The 25,035-nt window shown below is 39.1% G+C and overlaps 1 long non-coding RNA gene across 2 annotated transcripts in view; it reads right to left on the bottom strand.

The window, feature by feature from the left end:
• The window catches only part of LOC105715721 (uncharacterized), a 38,197-nt gene extending 13,341 nt beyond the window's left edge, over positions 1 to 24,856 (bottom strand). Inside the window, exons 1-3 of one of the 2 annotated variants that reach the window (XR_010339550.1) lie at positions 24,303 to 24,856; positions 18,578 to 18,675; positions 3,531 to 4,211 (exon numbers count right to left, since the gene is read on the bottom strand). This is a non-coding gene — a long non-coding RNA (uncharacterized LOC105715721). The remainder of the gene's footprint in view (positions 1 to 3,530; positions 4,212 to 18,577; positions 18,676 to 24,302) is intronic. The other variant, XR_010339549.1, reaches the window with a different exon arrangement.
• Between the last annotated feature and the right edge of the window lie 179 nt (positions 24,857 to 25,035).

The raw sequence follows: 25,035 nt of genomic DNA, 5'->3' as shown, positions 1-25,035 counted from the left end.
ATCATTCCCTCCCATACATCCTCCTGGGTCTCAGTGGTCCACAGGGGTGCTCTAACTATATGCACCCAAAGTCAGCCTACCTCCAGGACAGCTGATTCACTTTGGGGGCCTTGCTCTCAGTAATCAGTAACTGTCAACAGTCTCTGATTTACTACTGCCCTTCTCAAGTTCCATCTCTTGATCAGCAAGTCAGAGATTAATCTGAGAAACCCATTCATTTGTTCATTTGTCACAATTTCTACTTTTTGCCTAGCTTACTCTACCCAATCCTTTTCCACCATCCTTTCTTCATAACGTAATCTAACACAACGTTCCATGAAGGCTCTGCAGGTGCAGCAAGACCGAAGGCAGAATATTGGTAATGAAGGACTGTGCAAGATTTTATTTTGTACACTCGGTTTTTCAAAAGTCATTACCTTTTTTCCTCAAGGCACATACAGATGTATATATATATATGTATATTTTGAGATGGGGTTTCGCTCTTGTTGCCCAGGCTGGAGTGCAATAGTGTGATAGCTCACCGCAACCTCCGCCTCCCAGGTTCAAGCGATTCTCGTGCCTCAACCGCTCAAGTAGCTGGGATTACAGGCACCCCCAACCATGCCAGGCTAATTTTTTGTGTTTTTAGTAGAGACAGGGTTTTACCATGTTGGTCAAGGCTGGTCTGGAACTCCTGACCTCAGGTGATCCATCCGTCTTGGTCTCCCAAAATGCTGGGATCACAGGGGTGAGCCACTGCACCTGGCCATTGTTTATTTTATTTTTGAGAAGTGGTCTTGCTCTGTCACCCGGGCTGGAATGCAGTGCTGCCATCATAGCTCATTGCAGTCTTGAACTCCTGGGCTCAAGTGATCCTCCTGCCTCAGTTTCCCAAATGGCTGGGACTACAGGCATGTACCATCACGCCTGGCTAATGTTTGTATTTTTTTTTTTTTTTTGGAGAGATGGGGTCTTGCTGTGTTGCCCAAGCAGGTCTTGAACTCCTGGCCTCAAGCGATCCTCCTGCCTTGGCCTCCCAAAATGCTGAGATTACAGGCATGGGCCACCATGCCTGGTTTAAATTGCTTATTTTAAAAGTTTCAATATAATGACAGATTGTTTTGATCCCAAATCCCCAAATACTAAAGAGAGAATACATATTAGGGAAAAAGTGTTACAAAATTTATACAAAAGTCTTAAATGGACATCAAAAACAGAGACTGAGACTTGTAAAAAATATGCCAACGTCATTGGAATTAGGCTCTTTTTACTTTGGTCTTGGTGCCGGTGACTGGACTACTCAAGATGATAAAACCTCTTTACTAAAACAGAAGAACTCACACAAGGCAAAAGAAGAATGGGTTTTCTATTTCTTGTCCTGTAATTTTTCATAGTTCTGCTTCCTCTTCTCGTGTCACATGGGATGGGCCCTTCAGGTGAGAGGAGCTCAATGGCTCACGTTTTAAGAAATATGCGTGCACTTTGTGTATGAGGTTCCCGTTTGGAAAATTGCTGTCATGTGCACTAACGACAGATGAATGAGAGGGGAACTTCCTTCTTCTTCTTCTTTTTTTTTTTTTTTTTTTTTTGAGTCGGAGTTTCGCTCTTGTTATCCAGGCTGGAGTGCAATGGCGCGATCTCGGCTCACCACAACCTCCGCCTCCTGGGTTCAAGCAATTCTCCTGCCTCAGCCTCCCGAGTAGCTGGGACTACAGGCACACACCACCATGCTCGGCTAATTTTTTATATGTGTAGTAGAGACGGGGTTTCACCATGTTGACCAGGATGGTCTCGATCTCTTGACCTCATGATCCACCCGCCTCGGCCTCCCAAAGTGCTGGGATTACAGGCGTGAGCCACCGCGCCCGGCCGGAACTTTCTTCTTACTTAGAGATAGGATACCTCCTACTAAGAGAACTTCTTCTATTTATAACCATTTTTCTCCCAGGTTCCAAGAATTTTCCTTTATCTTTTTTTTTTGAAAGACAAGGGAGGAAACAGAAAGTATACCAATACCTTAAATAACTGAAAAAATTACGGTAGCTCATAAATTAATTTTGTAGATGGAAGAATCACTTCTTTAAAGTCCCAAACTTAGGAAAAGAACAGCCACTTTGTTTTTGTTTTGAGACGGAGCCTCACTGTCACCCAGGCTGGAGCGAAATGGCGTGATCTTGGCTCACTGCAACCTCCACCTCCCGGATTCAAGCAATCCTCCTGCCTCAGCCTCCTGAGTAGCTGATATTATAGGCAACTGCCACCACGCCTGGCTAATTTTTGTATTTTTAGTAGATACGTGGCTTCACCATGTTGGCCAGGCTAGTCTCGAACTCCTGACCTCAGGTGATCTACCCACTTCAGCCTCCCAAAGTGCTGGGATTATAGGCATGAGCCATTGTACCCAGCCAAGAGCAGCCACTTTGGATGGCAAACTTTCTAAAATGAAATTATCTATATAACTGATTTACTAAGGAATTTAAATTATTTGAAAGTATAATGATATTATTCTTGCCTTAACCACAGCTTTCAGTGGTGCTATGTCAAATGAATTTCTCCCCTCCACTAATGACATCTTAGACAGAGTCCATATCATCAAAACAGAGACTCAGACTTGTAAATAATAGGCCAACATCAGTTACTCTCAGTTACTAAAACATAGTCTGGCCGTGTGCTGTAGTTCACTGCTATAATCCCAGCACTTTGGGAGGCCAAGGACGGGAGGCCAGGAGTTTGAGACCAGCCCTGGCAACATAGCAAGACCCCTGTTGCTAAAAATAAATAAAAAATAACAATAACTAAATTAGCCAGGTGTGGTGGTGTGCACCTGTAATCCCAGTAACGCAGGAAGCTGAGGCAGGAGGATCACTTGAGCCCGGGAATTGGAGGCTGCAGTCAGCTATGACTGCATCACTGCACTTCAGCCTGGGCAACAGAGTGAGACTCTGTCTCAAAACAAAACAAAAAGCTCTTTAGTCTGCTAAATTCAAAGCTCTTCTTTGATACAGGCTAGACCGGGGAGACAGGGCTTGGAGTGCTGTAAGGGGTCTGGATTGCTTTTCATTCTTTCTCCCACCCTAGCATATTGGGTTTGGTTGGCTGATGGGGAGGATGTTTTCCAGTGAGGAGGTAGAGGAGGGATAAGGAAATGCCACTACTAACACGCTAAGCTCACAGCAGTTGGTAAATAGCAGTTGTTGCGATAAAGAAATATTTTTCAGGAACTGATGCTGGAATGCCTTCCAGTAACTCTCTGCAGAGCTGGATCTTATCTCAGTGCAAGATTACAGATGGATTTGACACGTTGTTTCGTAAAACTCAGAACGATAGCTCTCTGGCCTGCATTTGGTTTGCTCTAATATGGTGACCTAGACTGACGTGGTTGACTCAGCGTACAGGTTTATCATCTTTCCCTGGATAGCGTTAAGTTTCATCCCTGCCCCTTGGTCACCGATGACCAACACCATCTCTCTTTAGCCTCACATGGCAGCCCAAAGAATGGGGAGCACTCTATCATTTGCTTGGTGGCCCCTGGGAAAGCCCATAGCTCTTACCTTTCTCTAGGTTCCATAGTCCTCTGTGCACAGCCATGGGGATGAGTAGGATACTTTTCTCTTTTCTCCAAGAAGCACAGAGAAGTTGGCTGGGGTAGGGCTGCACGCCACTTCTTCCCAGGCCACTGCCATGCTTTAAGACTTGTGGGTATGGGCCGGGCACAGTGGCTCATGCCTGTAATCCCGGCACTTTGGGAGACCGACGCGGGTGGATCACCTGAGGTCAGAAGTTTGAAACCAGCCTGGCCAATATAACCAAATCCGGTCTCCACTAAAAATACAAAAAATTAGCTGAGTGTGGGGGCAGGCACCTGTAATCCCAGCTACTTGGGAGGCTGAGGCAAGAGAATCACTTGAACCCTGGAGGTGGAAGTTGTAGTGAGCCGAGATTGTGCCATTGCACTCTAGCCTAGGCAACGAGAGCGAAACCCCATCTCAAAAACAAACTAATAAAAAAGACTTGCTGGTGCAGAGTGAGTTCTCTACTGGACGATCCTCCTTCAGAACACTCTAGAACAAAAGTTGGCAGCGGGCCTCATGAGCTTGTATGCCCCAAACTCCAGAGAATTCATGTCAAGTCTTCTCTCACTGCTCTTTAGTCTGGCTCATTAAGCCTCTGGCCAGAGGATCAGAGGCAAGTCTCCCCTTCTTGCAGGCACTCCAATTTCCATAAATGGTTATCTTAGAGAAAAGGAGAGAATTTAAAGGTAATACTAAAGAAGGTAGGGTTTTCCAGAATACTTTTTACCTGATCAGGAAGTGGAATAGAATAGAAGTCCTAAGGAAAAGAACTAGAATATGGTTTCCCTTCTCTAAAAGATATTTTGTGGCTCATGCCTGTAATTTCAGCAATCTGGCAGGCTGAGGCAGAGCATCACTTGAGCCCAGGAGTTCAAGGCTGTAGTGCGCTATGATGGCACCACTGCACTCCAGCCGAGGTGACAAAGAGAGACCCTGTCTCAAAATAAATAAATAAATAAATAAATACAATGTGTGTGCCTCAGAATTCTTAGAATATTGACTTAAACTAGGATGAGATCCTGGTTTCCTTCTTAGTGGCGCTCCCAGAAAGATTAGCTCCTAAAAATTTACTACGAGGAGGAAGAAGAAACACACTGGTGTACACGACCTTCCAGATGCCTCCTGTTCATCACGGTGTGAGTGCTGTGCTGTTGTCTTTCACTGTTTGGGAGCCACACTATCCCTGAGCCTTGCAAAAGGAAGCTCCTTCTGTGTTCTGTCTTACAACACAGGAAGATAGCACTTTATGGACCGGGAGAGCCTTCAGCTGGCTTGACTTGTCACGCATTCGTGTGGTAGGATTGACAGAGCATTCCTGGTGGGGAGTTAGTGAGTGTGCACACCTGACTAAAGCTTTCCATTAGTGGCCTGTGTGTGTGTGCTGGGTTGAAGGAAGTGTTACAATTTTTGACTTACATAGTTTGGTCAGTGGCACAAGTCTTTTTAAAAAACTAAATAACAGAGCCCAAGTGCAGTGTCTCATGCCTGTAATTCCAGTACTTTGGGAGGCCAAGGTGGGAGGATCACTTGAGCCCAGGGGTTCAAGACCAGCCTGGGCAACACTGTGAAACCCCATCTTTATGATAAATACAAAAATTAGCTCAGCACGATGGTACGTGCGTCCCAGATACTCAGGAGGCTGAGGTGGGAGGATCACTTGAGCCCAGGAGATAGAGGCTGTAGCAGTGAGCCAAGATCAGACCACTATACTCCAGCCTGGGCGACAGAGCAAGGACCTGTCTAAACACACACACACACACACACACACACACAAAGATAATAAAACATCAAAGTATACAGAGATCAGTAGAGTTCCTGGAATTCGAGGAATGTTAGATATTGGTTCTTATTTATCACCTAACCCTAACATAGTCTTCATAAATAGCCTGCTTGCTCTTTTTCCTATGTCACTGTTCTGGCATTCTGTTTTTGTTTCTTTTGTTTGTTTGTTTGTTTGTTTGTTTCTTTTCTTTTTTTTTTTTTTTTTGAGATAGGCTCTCACCCTGTTGCCCAGGCTGGAGTGCAGTGGAGCAAACATAGCTCACTGCAGCCTCTAACTCCTGAGCTCAAGCGATCCTCCCACCTCGGCTTCTTGAGTAGCTAGGACTACAGCTGTGTAACAGCATGGCTGGCTAATTTTTGTATGTTTTCATAGAGACGAGGTCTCACTTTGTTGCCCAGACTAGTCTTGAACTCCTGGGCTCAAGAAGTCTCCCTGCCTCAGCCTCCTAAGTGCTGGGATTATAAGCTGCACTGCTGCCCCCGCTTCTTCCAGCTTCCCAATTCTCTCTCTACCCACACCTCCCTCAAATCTCCCTCCTTCTGCAAAACTGTCCCTGACTTTCCCAGCTTATCCCCAACTGTGTTTCCATTCATGTGAGTCTACATGTTAACTGCCAGACTTGGTTAGAGGTGCATGAAGACAGAAATAATACCATATCCTTTGTGACCTTTCACAAGTACATAATAAATACTTGTTAACTTAAGTCCTTAAACAAGGTAGCAGTCATGGTATTGTGAGTTTACAGATGATACCTCTTTAATTCGTAATTTGAAAGTATAACGTTCAATAAATTATAAATAATAAGTAATCAAGAAGTAGATGGTTTTATATTCAAGTGAAGATTATTTATTAACAAAAGCATGAAAATGATGCTACCCTGTGTGGATAATTACTAGATGCACATGAACTTGGCTTTCAGAGAAGTGTAATGTGATGTTCTGCTTTTTCATTTGTAAATCAATCATCCAGATCTAGGCAAGCAAAGAGAAGGGAGGTAAAATGCAATCAACACAGGCAGCAATGGCCTGCTTATTCAGCTGTTAAGACATGCAGTAAAATGGATACTTTTAAATAAAGTTTATGCATTCATTATAACAAAAAAAGAATACGTTCAATCAAAATATGGGCCTTTAGAATAATAAACTGAGAATGAAAAAATAGAATGCTTCAAAAGAATCAAGACAAAATAGATATGATCATTTAGATCATCTCAATTTCACCATGGCCCTCCTACAGAGTTCTGTAGTGCATAGAACTTGTTGAAAAAACAGCTCTGCCTCTATAAAGAACAAGGGAATCAGGAGTGGTCAATCTTGCATTTACATAGTGAAGCATAAAGAATCTGTATTAGAGGTCAGAAAATACAAGTTATTGATCTGCTTCTAATCCTTTTGGTGTGTGAAACTGGGAAAAGTATCGGCCTCTATGGATCTCATTTGGCTAAAATGCAAATGAAGAGTTTGAATTTGATGACCTCTAAGGCCCCTTCTGGTCTAAATACTTGCAATATTTAGCACAATACTTGCAAACGCTTGGAAGAATCAACTCCTATTACACTATGTGTTCAGCCCTTAATTACGAATGGTAAGATGACTGCATCTTTAAAACACTGTCATTTCATGAACCGGTAATGGGTTGACTACTCTCTAGCTTTTGCATGATGTGGATGGGGTGAGGGTGGGATTTCACTTTATCATGATGAAAGCCACAGTATAGACCATATAGTTTCTGCTGTATACTTGGAAATGAGACACATTCCCAGACTAGAAAATAAATCAGAAGATTGAGGGAAGTTGGGAAGCATGAACTGGGGTTCCTTGACCTTGTCAAAAGAAAAAAAGGCAGATTTTTGAAACACTCTTGAGTGAAAATTGAGACTGTGCTTATACAGACATAAGCAGGCCAGGAAAATAAGGCAAGCAAATTTTATTAAACGTATATTTTCCAGCTGTGTGCAGTGGCTCACGCCTATAATCCCAGTGCTTTGGGAGGCTGAGGCGGGCAGATAACATGAGGTCAGGAGTTCGTGACCAGCCTGGCCAACATGGCGAAACCCTGTCTCTACTAAAAATGCAAAAGTTAGCTGGGCGCAGTGGTGGGCACCTCTAATCCCAGCTACTTGGGAAGCTGAGGCACAAGAATCACTTGAGCCTGGGAGGCAGAGGTTGCAGTGAGATGAGATGGTGCCATTGCACTCCAGCCTGGGTGACACAGTAAGACTCCATCTCAAAAAAAAAAAAAAGTTATGTTTTCCTAAGCTTTCTAAACCTAGCTGTTTATATGTTTTCTATATGCAAATCCCTCTCTATTCCTCAGGAGTAAACTGCTAGGATTTGCAGATTTAGTGTTGTATAAAACTTTTCTATAGTTGCCAGAATTCCAGTTTACATATAAACCAACCTTGGGTCACTCCTATTAAGGATAATTAGAAAAAGAAGAAGCTGGATATAGAGAAGAGGGAAAGAGAAAAACATGAAAACAGTAGAAATAGTTTTTTCAGTGCCACATTATAAAAACAAATAAATTAAAATATAATGTTTCTTCTCCCAAACATGAAGATTTTTAGCTCTAAAAACTCCTGAGCTGACTTTTGGCTCTGGTCATGATGAACTAAGAAGTATCAGACTTAACACTTAAAAACAGTAAGTACAAAACTGGACAAAATGCATAAAGCATCTGTTTTCAGTCATAGACAACAAACAGCAAAGGGTTGTAATCCTTAGAATAAAGAAAACAGTAATTTGCCATGACAGGTTTGGAAGGTCCCTGGCGGCACCTTCCACACTGTGGAAGAGGAAAACGGAGCCTGAACAGATAGCAGTGGTCTCACTGTGCTAACAAAACAGAGTTTGGGTCAAAGCTGTTAAAGCAGCTGGAATTTGGGGGTTAGAATGGTATAGAGGCCAGAGCTTCTCAGAAGAGAAACTGCAGAATTCCTGGATTCATAAAGGGTCCTTTAAATCCTTAAGTCTTTGGCTGAAGACAAAGTTGTACAAATGGAAGGCGAGATCCTGTGGGGCACAGAACAGCTACTGGGGGCCTCTGAGCAGAGCAGAGGTTCCAGAGGTCACCTGGAGCTGGAAGATGTCAGAGTTCCAACCAGCCGGAGTGGAGGGAACTTGCTGAACACCTCAGGTATTCAGTTGAGAGCCACCTCAGGTATACAGTGGCTCAAGCCTGCAATCCCAGCACTTTGGGAGGCTGAGGCGGGCAGATAACTTGAGGTCAGGAGATCTCATCTAGAAAGGCCATACCTAAAACAAGGACCACCCAAGACCTGCCCTAACAAAGCCTAAAATGAGTCTTAGCAAAATCAGACTAATCCATCAGTAAAGAAACTGGATGCCAGAAGTGAAATCAACACACTTTAAGGAAAAACATCAAAATCCAGCATCAGGCAGCATCCTCAAAGTCCAGTATACAATAAAAAATTACCAGCTGTGACACAAAGCGGAAGAAAGTGGACCACAATCAGGAAGAAAAAGAAATTAATAGAAACCGACCCAAAGATGACACATGCTGGAATTCTTGGACAGTTCTTTAAAACAGCTATTATAAATTTATTCAAGGATTTAAAGGAAAAGATGAACTTAAGGAGTTAACAGATACGGAATCTCAACCAAGAAATGAGAAATATAAAAACGAGGAAGCAAATAGAAATTATGGACCTAAAAAATAAAATGTTTAAAATATAAAATTTAATTGTATTGATTTAACAGTAGATTAGACACTGCCGAAGAAAATGCCAGTGAACTCGCAGATAGCATATCAAAACTGAAGCACAGGGAAAAAAAATAACTTAAAAACATGGACAGAGCCTTAGTAGTGCCTTGTGGGACAGTATTACATAATCTAATAAACATATAATTAGAGCCACAGAAGAGGAGGAGAGAGAGATTAAGGCAGAAAAAAAAACATTTAAAGAAATAATAGCTGAACAATTTTCAAATTTACGGGAAAATTTCAACCCACAAATTGAAGAATTTCAACAAGTCTTAGAAGAGAGTGATAGTCATATCTAGGCATTAGAGTCAAACTGCTGGAAATCAAACATTAAAATCAGCTGGTGGGGCTGGGGAAAGAATCACTTTACATATAGGAGAATAAGATAATTGTTGACTTTTCATAATACAGTACAAGCCAGAAGTCAATAAAATAACATCTTTAGACTGCCAAAGAGGCAGGAGGCGTTCTTTGGGGGAACTGTCAATCTCGTCTATAAATGGGAGAAATACCTTTCAAAAATGAAGGTGAAAGGAGACATTTTCTAAAACACAAAACCGAGAGACTTCTTTGTTGTCAGCAAGCCTGCACTACAATAAATGTTAAAGCACATTCTTTAGTCTGAAGGGAAATAATACTAGTTGGAAACTCAAATCTGTACAAAGAAATAAAGAACACCAGGAATGGTAAATATATAGATAAATGTAGAAGACCTTTTCTCATTTTTAAAATGTTTTCACAGGTAGATTAACTATTTAAAGCAAAAATAGGGCTGTGTGAAATGGCTGACACCTGTAATCCCAGCACTATGGGAGGCCTAGGCGGGTGGATCCAGGGTTTCAGTCCAGGGTCCAGGAGTTTGAGACCAGCCTGAGCAACATGGCAAAACCCTGTCTCTAAAAAAAATTTAAAAAAAAAAATAAACAAAGCAAAAATAAAACATTGTGTGTGGTGTTTATGGTATATGTTGAAGTAAGATGTTTAAAAGCAATAGCACAAAGATGAGACTGTCCAGGACCTCCTATGAATACAAAAGTCTGCTGTTGTTCAAGTCCTTATTAAGAATGGCATAGTATTTGCATGTAACCTACTCACATCCTCCCATTTAGTTTAAATCATCTCTAGATTACTTCTAATACCTAATACAATGTAAATGCTATATAAATAGTTACTATCCTATATTTTATTTGTATTTTATATTGTTATCTTTTATTGTTTTTTAAAATATTTTCTGTCCATGGTTGGTTGAATGTCCAGGTGCAGAACCCATGAATATGGAGAAGCGACTGCATATAGTTTAAGATTTTATGTGAGAAGTGGTGTAATAGACGTCATAAGGATGTGATGGTAACCTCTAGAGCAACCATTAACAACAAATACAAAGAGGCATAACTCAAAAATTCAACATAGGGAAAAATAGAGTACCAAATGCCAAAAACTCAATTAAGGCAACAAGCAAACAAACAGACAAAAACAGGGAATAAGATTTTAGAGGAAACGACACTGAGGACAAATAGAAAACAAACAGCAAATAAGCCCTTGAGTCAGGTGTAATGATTCCTGGGGGGACTCAGCTCCTATGGGAAAAGCCCTTATAAATATTATTCCAGTCACTAAATCACATAGCCATGGCAGTCCACAAACTCAATAGTAATATCTATGATAATTTATATACATGAAACTTGTATGAATGGGTTATTAATAATTTCCATTTACTATCTCGTAATCAAGAGAAATTTTTTAGAACCTTCTTACCCAGCAGTTTCAACAAGAATTCTGCTTTGCTGCAGATAAAATGTATTTTAAGACTAAGAGCTATTTACGCAATGATTGAAGTATTTCTGATTCTATGACTGGGAGTTGCTTGAGACAAAAAGTTTTGGGGACAGACTTTTATTTAAATTGCCTGGTCCAGACATTCTGAGTATCTGATGCCGTAGCTTCCTGAAGGAGGCAGTGGGGAAGATTAGACTTTAGCACAAAGACTTGCAGTGGGAATGTTGAACAGTCCTCGGCATGAACCCTGAGGTCGCCCAGCTGCTGGACTAGAGAGAAAGACACGAAACCAGGCATACATGTCCCCAGTGAACGCGGGAGAGTGACCCAAAGGTTGACAGATGGCAGGACTGAGAAACAGGTCATGGATGTTTGTAGACATAAGTAACCTGAGCCTCAAAGCAGGAGTTTGTTTATGGGAGAAGTGGAATTCCAGAGGACTCGCTGGAAGAGTTTATGTGGAAGGGAACTCGTGGGAGGAAGGCTGAATCTAGGGCACCACGAAATCGGATTATGGGAGGGGATGGGTGAATTGAGGAGGCTTAATTCACTGTTTATTTCCTTCTGGTTTTCCTTTTGCATGTATTCATGTTGTTTAGGAATTGTCAGTCTGCCTGGGCTGTGCAAAAGGGAACACAGTAAATTCATTGTTCCTGTTGTTATTTACAACAGAGCAGGACGCTGGACACTGACTGCTGCCAAAAGGGAAGGACGGAATTGAGATCCACATGTGGACACTTTCTCCAGTTCTAGGATGTTCTTTCTAGAGCTCTTTCTTGCAAAACACTTGGAGGGCTCTGCATTTCATATATGGGGGCAGATTCTTCCGTTACCGAGAATGGCTCAGATTTAATTCCATCGCTGCTGCTGTAATGTGAACACGAGCAGCTTAACCTCCACGTGGTTCATTTTCCCCACCTATAAACTGTGGAATAGGATATTTACAATGTACCCAACTGATGGGGAGTCTCATAAAACAAAGTAATTACAAAGACTTTTATGTCGTGTGTGCGTGATAAAATAAAATTGACTCCATTTCTACAGCTTTTAAAATAATCCGTAATGAAGTCAATGCACCATTTTACAATGGCTAATGAAATCTAATTTAAATAAAAACTTTAGTAATTTATAAAATTGAAAAAAAAAAAGCCAAGGACTTAGTTGAATGATGAACACTATTTTCTTGTTTTCTGTTGACCTTTTGATAGTCATAAAAGTCAACATATTACCTACCTCAAAAATTTTGTAAGCCTATTAAGTTTCTAGAGGTGATTTTTTTACTCCATTATCTTGGTAGTATTTCTGAAAAGGCATTAAATACAAGGACTAGCCTCTCTGTTTGCTCTGCAACTCTGATTTGCTTGTTTATAGGGAAATTTACAAAGCTTCTCTTTAAAAAACAAAACAAAACTTCTCCATGGCCATCAAATTAGAGAAAAACATTTGCTCAATTCCTAGTTCTTTTTCCTAAGGTAAAACTTCCTTTTCAATCCTGCAGTATAAATTGGACCTTATGACTTGCTAAAAGTAGTGTTGGGGGGTCAGTTTCCACTATGCAGTTGTCCTTATAACAAGCTCTGGAAGCAGCTTGCTTAGTGTTGCCTTGAACCAGATGCCAGTCAGACAGGCAAAAAAAGCAAGCCCAGTTATGTGATTATTTTCCAAACCCAATGTCTTGATGTTTTGTTTTACTTTCAAATGTGGCCAATTTCAAATGCCTTTGGGCTCATGGGCAGCATTTAAACAAATACACTCACGGACGCAGAGCAGTAGGTAGCCTCTCTCTTACTCAATCAGGTTTCAGTTGTCTGCATGGCAAAGGTCCTAAAAGAAAGATTTTGCACAAAGCTTCTGAGGTTAAGAAACCCAAGGCTATGTGGAATAATTTGCTCTTACTTCTTTTTCCATGGTTCTGATTTTTAAGTATGGGGGATTACCCATTGCCTGTAGCTCATTAATCATGGTAGCTTTTGATTATGAAAAGTGCTATCCAAAAGATAGGACTCTGAGGACTTGGCAGGGAGGTTCTCTGCCCATCCCTTGAACGTGCCAGAACACCTTGAACTCTGCCAACTATGATTACACTTGGCATTAATTGAAGATGCTGAGAGGTATAAGCCTTCCTGAGTTTAGCCACCTGGAGCAGATTAAAATCTGGGTCCTGCCGGTGAGGAGGTCTGAGGGATTGGGAGTACAAGGCTGTTTTAATCTTTTCCAAGTCAGGCTGTGTAGAACTACCCATACATCAAATGTTCATGGATCTCATACAATTTCCTTCTCAGGGGAGAATTCAATTACCAGTAACATGAAGTGGGATTAACTTGTTGTGGTGAGCCATCTGGAGAAAGAAGATTCACCATCCCCTGTAAATATGTTCAGAGATTTGCCCTGTTGATTTTGAAGAACTTGCTGAAGGTGCTCGAAGGCACAAATGATGTTTGCTCCGAAAGTCTTATTCAGTGGACCCAGTGAAATTAAAATGCAGCTAGAGGATAATCTAGACCTTCCTCCATGCTGAAATATTTCTCTGCCACAGACAATTATTTGGGTTTCAAGGCCCAGACTGAATATTTGTAAAGATACAACGAAGAGCCAGTGGAGGCCGGGTGCAGCGGCTCAATGCGGTGGCTCACACCTGTAATCCCAGCACTTTGAGAGGCTGAGATGGGAGGATTACTTGAGCCCAGGAGTTCAAGACCAGTGTGGGCAAGATAGGGAGACCCTCGCTCTACAAAGATATACAAAAATTAGCTGGGCATGGTGGTGTGTCTTTAATCCCAGCTACTCAGGAGGCTGAGGCAGGAGGATCACTTAAAACTTGAAGATGGCCATCGTAGTGAGTCATGATCATATCACTGCACTTCAACTGAGCAACAGAGTGAGACCTGGACTCAAAAAAAAAAAAAAAAAAAAAAAAGAGAAGAAAAAAGAAAAGAAAAGAAAAAAAGCAAAGCCAGTAGAATCATCCTGGAACCACACCTTATATGTAAACAAAGTCTCATGAAAATGGAAGTGCATAGACTGGAAGACAACCAGAGAAATTACTGGGTTAGAATTCAGCTTTCTAGACCTTTATTCTAGAGTGCCAGATAAGGACTGGTTCCCTTGAGAAAACAAGGAACACATTTAGATTAGCCTCAGAAAGTAAAGGACCCAGAGGAGCACCAGAGGCAGCAAAAGTCCTCATATTTTAATGGAAGAAAACTAATTGGCAGAGTGTGGGGATAAAACAAGATGGCTCAGACATGAAGAGCCCAGGAGATCAATATCCAGAGTAGGAGTTCCCTGGACCAAACCTAGGTTTATCTTGAAATGATGCCAGTCTGCAGAGCAGGAAAGATGCCAGGCCTCTCAAGGGGGAACTCACCTCTGCTAAAAGGTAAGTGCTAGCCCAACAGTTTAGCCAGGAAAACTCTGTAATATGGGAATGGAACCAGATAGATCCGAACAATAAAATATTATTTTTTATATTGGTTTTATTAACTGTTCATCATCTTTACAATTAAAATCACCAACAAACTATACATAAAGTATGTTATTTAACTTGCAAATAAAATATGATATATCCAAACAATAGTGAAGCCATTAAAATCACACACACACACACACACACACACACACACACACACACAGACTGATTTAGAGCAATATACATAAGGCTTCGAGATATATTTGGTTAAGACTAGCATAAGCTTAACTTAAAAAAATGGGCAATGGAACTAGGAGAAAGGAAAGTTATAAACTAAACTCAGTTTTGAATATAGATGCAAAAACCCTAAAGAAGACATTGGCAAACCAAATTAAGTGCATATTTTTAAGAAAACAAATCACATCACGACCAAGTATGGTCATGAAAATGATCTGAAAATTTCAATGATGGCTTAGCATTAGAAAATCTATTAATATAACACACTACATTAACACAGTAAAAGAGAAAAGTTATACTATCATCTCACTGCAGCAGGAAAGTCAACAAATAAAATTCAATGGTCGTTCATGACAAAAACTCTTAGTAAACTAGGAACATAAAGGAACTTTGATATCCTAATAATCTCCAACAATCTACGCTATATATTGGGGAAGTGTTAGAAGCATTTCCTTTAGAGTCAGGAACAAAACAAGGGCACCTGCTATCACTACTTCTATTCAACATTGACTGGAGGTCTCAGCCAGCACAATAAAAGATTAAAGGTATTGGACAGGAAAGGAAGAAAGATGATGTGATAATGAGATCATTTTCTTAGAAAATCTAAGAAATTCTTCAAGACACATTGTTGAATGCAAGAAGGGAGTGTGGCAAGATTACTGGGTAAAATACAGTCATACACCATATAATGATATTTCTTTCAACAATAGACCACATATACCATGGTAGTTCATTGAGATGATAATGCTACATTTTTACTATACTTTTTCTATGTTTATATATGCTTAGAAACACAGATACTTACCATTGCATTAACAATTGCATACAGGATTTACGGTAGTCCCATGCTGTACAGGTTTGTAGCCTAGGAGCAGCAGACTATACCAGACAGCCTAGGTATGTAGTTGGTTATACGATCTACATTTGTGTAAGTACACTCTATAATGTTTACACAATGACAAAATCACCTAATGATGCATTTCTCAGAGCAGTTCTCTTCGTTAAGCAATATATAGCTGTATAAATATACTAAAATTACATTCAAATACACAACAACTAGAAATTAGAATGTTTAACACACACGCACACAGTGGCAACAAAGGTTACAAAGTTTCTATGAATAAATGTAACAAAAGATGTATAAGCATTCTATAGAAAACTTCATTATTTTTAACTTATTATTTTAATGTCACGTTATTTTTTTAAAAAGGCAATTGTCTGCCTCTTACTCTATAAATTCAAAGCAATTCCTATCAACATTTCAATAGAATTCTTTTTATGCTACTAGATTTCACATGGAAGGTGATTCTATATTTCACTTGTATGAATGGAGAGTCAAAAATAGTCAATAAATTTTTGATGAAGGGAGATTTATAATTGTCAAATACTAAGGCTTAATATGAAATGATAGTATCGATCCAACTATCTCACTTCTGAGTATATAGCCAAAGGAATTGAAATCAGCATGATGAAGAGAGATATGCATTTCCATGTTCATTTCAGCATTAGTCACAATAGCCAAGATAGTAAAGCAACTTAAGTCTCCATCAACAGATAAATGGGTAAAGGAAATGTGATATATCTACACAACAGAATACTATACAGCCTTTAAATAGAAGGAAACTCTGTCATTTGCAACATGGATGACCTGGAGGACAGTGTGCTAAGTGAAATAAGCCAGGCACAGAAAGACTATATGATCTCATTTATACATGGAATCTAAAAACATTGATCTCACAGAAACAGAAAGAAGAATGGTGGTTACCAGAGCCAGGGAAGACTTGCGGGCAGTGAGTGAAGGCAGGGAGAAAGGAGATGTTGGTCAAATGATACAAAGTTTCAGCTGGACAAGAGGAATAGGTTTTGGGTATCTTAAACCACAGAATGGTGACCATAATTAATAATAATGCATTTTTCAAAATTATGTAAATAATAGATTTTTAAATATTCTTACCACAAAAAAGTGATAAGGAGGTGAGGTGATGGATACATTAATTAGCTTGATTTAATCTTTCTACATCAGTAATACATCACTTTGAATCCCATAGATAGATACAATTAGTGACTACTAATTAATTGTAAAACTACAGTATTGAAACTGTGGTATTGGTATAGAGCTAGAAAAATGGTCAATGGAACAGGATATACTTTTTAGTAAATGGCTTATTGAATGGACATTTAACAAATGACTGACAACTAGCAACTAGCTCTCCATGTGGAAAAAGACCAAATTAGATCACTACATGACACTACACCTCAAATGCAATATCAAGTGGACTAAAAACTGACATGTGAAACTTTAGAAGACAACCTAGGAGCATATCATTATTACATAAGATCCATCAGAATAAATAAAATAGATTTAAAAAATCCATAGAGGAAATGAGAAAACAAGGTAGAAAAGAATACCTATGGTGTAATGACAAGAATATGTACTGTTTGTAGACAATTATATGCACACATATGGGAATAAACATAATAAAAGTGTATAAATAAACTGTGAGTGTAAAACTGGACAAGTTAAACTACTTAAAAATCAAAACATCTATAGAAAAAAAAATCATGAGCAAAGTAAAACTCCAATCCACATAATAGAAGAAAATAATTGGAACCCACATATTCAATAAATAGTTGTTATGCATAATAATAAAGGATTGCAATAAGGTTGTAATAAAAAAGAAATAATCTGAAAGAAAGAGACAAAATGCCCACAACTCAGAAAGAAAACCACAGTGGTCACTAAATATCTGAAAAAATTCTAAATCCCATTAACAATCAGGGAATTAAAAATTAAAAATCAGTGAGCTCTCATTTTGTACCCATCACACAGGCAAAAACTAGTAAATCTCATGACATCAAATATTGGTGAAGATGTAGGGAAACAGGAACCCACAGACACTGTAGGTACAACTAACTTGACGAATGATGCGGAGTCCTAGGAAGACTGAAATGAGTGTATTCTTTGATGCACGAGTTCCATTTCTAGATGTCTACTCTAGTGAAATCTTGCATGCACAAGGAGATTTGTATGAAGTTGTTCATTGTAGCATGGTTCATAATAGCTAAAGAATGAAAGCATGTCAATTTTCTGAACTAGTCCGTTCTCTCACTGTTGTAAAGAAATACCTGAGACTGGGTAATCTATAAAGAAAAGAGGTTTAATTGGCTCATGGTTCCACAGGCTGTACAGGAAGCATGGCTGGGGAGTCTCAGGAAACTTACAATCATGGCAGAAGGTGAAGGGGAAGCAGGCATGTCTTACCCGGCCAGAGCAGGAGGAAGAGAGAGAGGTGGGAGGTGCTACGCACTTCCAAACAACCGGATCTCACAGTAAACTCACTATCATGAGAGCACCACTAAAGGGAAATCCAACCCCATGATCCAATCCCACAATGGAGATTACAATTTGACATGAGATTTTTGGGGTAATACAGACTCAAACCATATCACGTCTCTAAGGAGGAAAATTGATATCCTCCAGTTTATTGATACAATGGATTCTCACCAGCAGTTAAAATGAATGAAATCAAACTCTCTTTCCCAATAAATCTTTAAAAAGCATAATACTCAATGATAAACTCAAGTTGCAAAAGTATATAGACAGTATGATACCTCTTGTGAGGTTTTAAAATACACTGAATGTTGGCTTAAACTCTTTAATATAAATCATCTGTTGTAAAAGTACAAAAACACACATGGAAATGGAGAGAAAGATAAAGAAAGAAGGAGAACGGGGAATGAGAATTCACATTTATTTCCATATGTAGTTAAGAGAGAGAGATTGGGCAATGTGGGAAGACAGGAGTCTGAGGCAAATGTTCAAAACATTTAACCTCGCTGTTAGTATACTCTGCTGGTTATAGATATGTTACATTGTAGTCTTTGTTTTCTGGATGTTTTAAGTCTCTTATAATTACATAATAATTTTTAAAAGATACTCCTGGCCAGGTGCCGTGGCTCACGCCTGCAATCCCAGCGCTTTGGGAGGCTGAGGCGGGAGAATCATTTGAACCCAGGAGTTTGAGACCAGCCTGGACAACATAGTGAAACCCTATCTCTACAAAAAATACAAAAATTAGCTGGCGGGATGGTGCATACCTGTAGTCTCAGCTACTGGAAAGGCTGAGGTGGAAGGATTGCTTGAACCTGGGAGGTCGAGATGCCAGTAAACTCTGATCAAACCACTGTACTCCAGCCTAGGCAAAAGAATAAGATCTTGTCTCAAAAAACAAACAAACAAACAAACAAAAACAAACAAAAAAGGATACTCCTGAAAAAATATAATTCAGTTAGACTTATAGGTTCTAAAGATGAAAGACCCATTTCAAACTGACTTTTAAAAAGACAGAAATTTATTAAGTAAATGAAAAATCAAGATGAAACCTCAGGTGAGTTCTAGCAGCTCAAGCAACATCACCAGTGACTCAGATTCTCCACACCTCTCTATTCTGTTTTTCAAGTGACTGGTTTTGTCATTAGTACTATACAATGTTCCCTAACCCAGCCACCCGAACTACAGACTCTTCCTCATGATGCTTCCAGATCTCAGCTCTCATTCTCGCACTGTCTGACCAGGGAAAGAATGATAAAGCTCATTCTTTCCCCATGGGCTCAGCCTATGATTGATTTCTTGCTCCTTGGCAGTCCTGTTTGGCTTGTGTGTCCATCTCTGATCAGATCCTTGAGGATAATAGGATGGAATCAGCTAAGTGGCTTAAGTCAGAGTCTAAGTCTAGATCAGCGGTTCTCAACCAATGGTGGGTGACTTTTCCCCTAAGCGGACATCTGGCAATGTCTGGAGACATTTTTAGTTGTCACACAGGAGGAGGATGGTACTGGCATTTAGGAGGTAGAGACTAGGAATGCTGCTAAACATCCTATAATGCACTGGACAATTGAAACCTACAGCCCCCGACCCACCCATATGCTCACCAAAGAATTATTTGGCCCAAAACGGCCATAGTGCTGAGGTTGAGAAATACTGCTCTGGAGCCATCTTATCTAAATCTCATGACTGAGAATGGGAGCGGGAGTTGTTTCTCAAAGAAAAAATCAGAGTATAGTTCAGAGGGAAGGGAAAGTAATTAAACCATCAACCATCAATTACAGTATACTTAAAAAAGATTGAATGAATATATACACCAAATATTATCAGTAATGATTTCTGAGGCAGTGTTCAATAATTTTTTTACCTGCTTCTATTTTTTAATTTATCTAAAATGAAGTTTTGTGAAATGTAAAAAGTCATTTGAAGAGAAAAGTACAAAAGAAGTCTCTTTTCACCAAACAGTACTAACCTCTTCCAAAATGGTACGCCTCAGTACAGATCAGTTCCATGTGCATGCTTTTATCCACTGATACCATCAGGTATCAACTATTTTGTGTTCTACTTTTTTCTCCTTGACATTATTTCACGTAGACCATTCCATAAATCCAGATAGTCTTCATATATGACATTTTAATGGTTACATAATGTTTTGTTGTAATGCTATGTCAAGATTTACTTAGTCATTTCCTGGCTGTTAATGATTTTGGATTAATCTGCCATTATGAAAAACATAGCTGTAAACTTCTTTGCAAAACTGGCGCTTTCTTAAAAACTCAACTCGCTATTGAGTTTTTTTCCTTGGGATTTGCTCCCTAAAGCCAATTTGCCAAATTGTGATCTTTAGTACATGTTGTCAGATTTCTTTCCAGAAAAAGTATGATACTAGTTCTACAGGCAGCATAAGAGTCCTCAAAGCTCTGGTAACTTTGGTTACAAAAAAAAAACAAAACACCTATTATTAAAAATTTAATATGCATGAGGCAATATATTAGGCAATTTTAATTTTTAATTCTTTAATTATTATGGAAGCTAAACATTTTCCCAAGTGTTTGTTCGCTATTTGTATTTTTCCTTGTGCAAACCATCTGTTCATATTCTTTAACCATCTGTCCAGTCAGACCTGAAACTGCCCATATAGATAATATTAATTTCCCTAATAGATATAATGTTGTGTTTAATGTTATGTGTATTACAATGCTCTCACATTTTTATCATTTTAATTTTTCTAATTTGAGACTAATCATTTTTTGTTCTTCATCTTGTGGTATGTATATTGTACTTAAATTTCATTCACTTGAACCTGTCAACCTTACCATTTGTTCAGTGCTAACTCCTTTTATTGCTTCTATTGTCTGAAAATTCTTTTTATTTAAAAATGGATATATGCAGCATTATTTCGTGTGTATGTGTCTGTGTGTGTGTAGTAGGGAAGTTTAAACTTCCCTCTGAAGTCAGCCTTCTGAAATAAACTGACTATAATAGAGTAGCAGAAGAAAAAGCACACAAATGTATTAAAGTGCACATGGACAGAGGACCCTGGCAAATTTGAGACTCAAAGAAAGTTGAGTCTTCGAATGGTTGAAACTTATATATCTTCTTCATATGGAAGAGGGTGATGCCAGAGAAATTGTGCAAAGCTTATTCCAGTCCCTTATTCTTTCCAAAATGTTTTTTTGGTAGAGAAAAGCAAATTGGCTTTTGCACCAATCTCCCATTTTTTGGTCATTCTATTTTATCTTTTAGGGATTTTTATCATCAGCAATTGTTTTTTATGTGCTTATAGTTTGCAGGGAAGTGTGCTGGACATACAAAGAGTCACAGTTATAGAACTCTGCCTTTCCTGAAGATTCTCACAATCAAATTCAGGACATCAGATATAAACTGTATCAACTTTATGAAATATAAAATCCCAGTAACAGTGATTTAAACAAAATATATATTTATTTTTCTCTCATGTAATTGGAAATCTGAAAGCAGGCAATCTAGGGCCAATATATTGGCTCTGAGCTGTCTTCAGAAACCTGGGCTTTTTCATGTCTTCTACTTTTATAAAATCAAGACGTGGGTCTCATCTTCATGTATACCAAAAGATTGCCAGTGCTCCAACCATCATGACTAATTTCCAAGCAGAGAGAAAAGGCAGAGTGAAAGGCTAGTACTGAGCCAGCTCCTCTTTAACTGGTTTTCCTGGCAGCTCTCAGTGATGTCTATTCCTATCATTGTTCAAAACAGTGTCATATGACTGCCACCAACTACTACAAGAGACCTGGCAGGTGTAACATTTTAGCTAGGCATATTGCTACTCTTAATAAAATCAAAGATCTGTTTGTAAGTAGAGAGAGTGGATACTGGCCAGGCAACTGGTAGTTTCTACCACTCAGTGTATGAAGTAAAAGGGGAAATATAAAGTGAGTTTTGTTGAGGCTAAAACCATGTGTCCAAAAATGTGAGATTAATGCAGGGCCTGGGTGGTTAAGTTGGATTTAGACAAATGGTGGTGAGAAGAGGGAGCATTTTAAGACCAGAAAGGGTCTGGGCAAAGATGAGGTAAAAGTCCTCCTAGGAGGTGTAAAGGAGAATAGTGGTAGGTAGGGAGGGACTTTCTCTGTGCTTAGAATGCCTTTCTGCAAGTGTGAGGATGTGCAGAAATTCAAGGATAGATTGGTTATCAGCTCTGCTTACCAATTACTGTTGTCCTCATTAAATCTTCAATAACAACTAACATTTATTAAAACCAAGTATGTACCAAAGGCTTTGCTAGGTGTTTTAACATATATTGTATCTAATCCTTACAATAACCACATTTTGGGGATAAGAAAACTGATCTGTCACAGGTTGAATACTTGATCAAGCTCATGCATCTTTTAAATTTAAGATATTCTGACTTAGGTAGGTTTTACACCAGACTCCATGTTTTTTTTTGTTTCCCCACAATGTCACAATGTTAAGTAATTTATTAACTTTACTTGGGATTGGGGATGAAGGTGGGTAAGTTAAACTGCTATTCCTTGATATTTTCTAAATTCTAAACTTTAGGAAAACTTTACAAACTCTTCAACTAACTAGCAGTATGATTATAGACAAGGTACTTAACCTCTCTGGATTTGAATTTGTTTACTTATTACTCAGATACAAAACCAGATAGATACTATAAGAAAAGAATATTTCAGTCCAACATCCCTCATCAACACAGATGAAAAATTCAAAAAATGTTAATCCATGAAACATAGAACATAATCCAACAATACATAAAACAAATAATAAAACCGATAAAGCAGGCTTTATTGAAAAAGTACTAAGTTGGTTTAACATTTGAAAATAAAGTAACAAACTAAAAAAATAAAATAGGAAAAAAAGTATGATTATATCAATAGCTGCAGAAAAGCATTTGACAAAAATCCAACATCTCTTCCAGATAAAAACTCTCAGTAGACTACAAATAGAAGTTTCCTCAATCTGAGAGAAAATTTATGAAAAACTTATAGCTAATATCATACTTTATGGTAAAAGACTGAATGCTTTTCCTCTAAGATCAGGAACAAGACAAGGATGTTCACTCTCATCACTGCTATTCAACACTGTACAGGCTCTAGCCAGTGCAATAAGGCAAGAAAAAGAAAGCAAAGACATCTGTATTAAAAAGGAAAGAGTAAAACTCTTTCTACACAAATGACATGATTTTCTATGTAGAAAATCTGATGAAATTAATAAAATGTTACTAGAACTAAGAAGTGAGTTTAGCAAGATTTCAGAATACAAGATCAATATGCAAAATCTACATACTAGCAATCAGAGATTGAAATTGATAAAACAATACCACAGCATCAAAAATATGAAATGCTTTAGGATGAACCTGTCAGAAGATGCGCAAGACCCATGTGTATACTGAAAACTACAAAACACTACTAGTAGATGTTAAGGAAGACCTAAATAGAGAGGCATATCTTTATTCATGAGTCAGAAGATTCAATATTGTTATGATATTAATTTTCCCCAAACTTATGGATAAAAATCAATGCAATCCCAATCAAATTTTAAGTAAGCTTATGTGTAGAAATTGAGAAACTGAATCTAAAATTTACATTGAAATACAAAAGACCTAAAATAGCCCAAACAACCTTAAAAAAGAACAGGTACAGTGCCAATGCTAGCTGGTTCCAAGTCCAGTCATCAGGATATTGTAGCATTGATGTAAAAATAGACAAATTAATTAATTAATGAGACAGAATAGGAAGTCCAGAAATAGACCCAACATACTGATGGAAAACTGGTTTTTGACACAGATTCAAAAACAGTTCAGTGGAGAAAGGTAGTCTTTCTAAAGTTGGTGCTAGAACAACTGGACATAGATATGCAAAAACAAAACAGATAAAAAACAGAACAAAATTTTGGCCATATATAAAAATTAATTCAAAATGGGTCAGACATCTAAATGTAAAACCTAAAACTATAAAAATTTTAGAACAAAACACAAGAGAAAATCTTTGTGATCCTGGATTAGGCAAAGATTTCTTAAATATAATACCAAAAAAAAAAAAGAACAATCCATTAAAAAATCGATAAATTGGGTTTTATAAAAATTAAAAATTTCTGCTCTTCCCAAGACACCATTAGGAGACAGAAAAGCAAGAGACTGGGGAAAAAAATATTTGTTAAGCACATATCTGATAAAAGATTTTTATCCAAAATATATACAATGTTCTAAGCTCAATAATTAAACAACTTAACATCAAATGGGCAAAACATCTGAACAGACACTTCAGCGAAGAAAATATATTTGCCACAAATAAGCACATGAAAAGATGTTCAACATCATTAATGATTACAGAATGCATCAGAAAGCCACAATTAGCTACCACTACACATTAAAATCTCTGCACATTCAAGTGTTGGCAAGGATGACGAATAACTGGAACTAGACTGCTAGTGGGAATGTAAAGAAAAAAAAAAAAAATGGGAAAACAGTATGGTAGTTTCTTAAATGGTTACACCTACCTTATGACCTAGGCATTCCATTTCCTGGTATTTACCCCAGAGAAGAAAATCCGTATATGTCTGTACAAAGATTTGCACAGGAATGTTCCTAGCAGCTGTAGCTCTGATCAGGAAAAATTGAAAGCAGCCTAAATCAAGTGGTGATTAGATAAATACACAGCGGTATATCCATAATGGAATACTGCTCAGCACTAGCGAGGTATGAATGGTTGTTGCTGGCAAAAACACTCAGGCATGTCAAAGTAACTACGCTGAGTGAAAGAAGCCAGACAAAATCAAGTACATATAGGATGATTCCATTTATGGACGACTTCTAGAAAATGCAGACTAAAATAGATCAGTGTTTGGGCTGAGGAAGAGTGGAGTGGGGATGGGTGGAGTGGGGCAGGGCGAGGGAGGAGCAGGAGTGGGAGGAGCTGGGAGATGCAGAGATGGGCTGGGGAGGGTCTCATAGAAGGGAAGGGAGAGAGGAAGGCGGGGGAAAGGCGAGGGGAAAAGGAGGGGAAGAGGGAGGAGGAGACAGAGGCAGAGTGGGAAGGAAGAGGGCCGCGGACCTGGAAGGGCCTAGGGCACGTAGTGGGAGGAGCAGGTGGGAAGTCGGGAAGGAAGGAGGGGCACGAACGGAGAAGCCGGGGCGGGCGGCGGGGCGGAGCGTGGGGAGGGAGGCCGACTAGCGCCGGCGGAGGGGAGGAATGGAGGCAGGGCAGAGGCGGGCCGAGGGCAGAGGGCGGGG

This window comes from Aotus nancymaae, unplaced genomic scaffold, assembly GCF_030222135.1.
Source record: "Aotus nancymaae isolate 86718 unplaced genomic scaffold, 86718_ANA_hifiasm-v0.15.2.pri h1tg000077l, whole genome shotgun sequence".
Classification (NCBI taxonomy): Eukaryota; Metazoa; Chordata; class Mammalia; order Primates; family Aotidae; genus Aotus; species Aotus nancymaae.
This window is presented reverse-complemented; position numbering and strand designations above follow the sequence as displayed.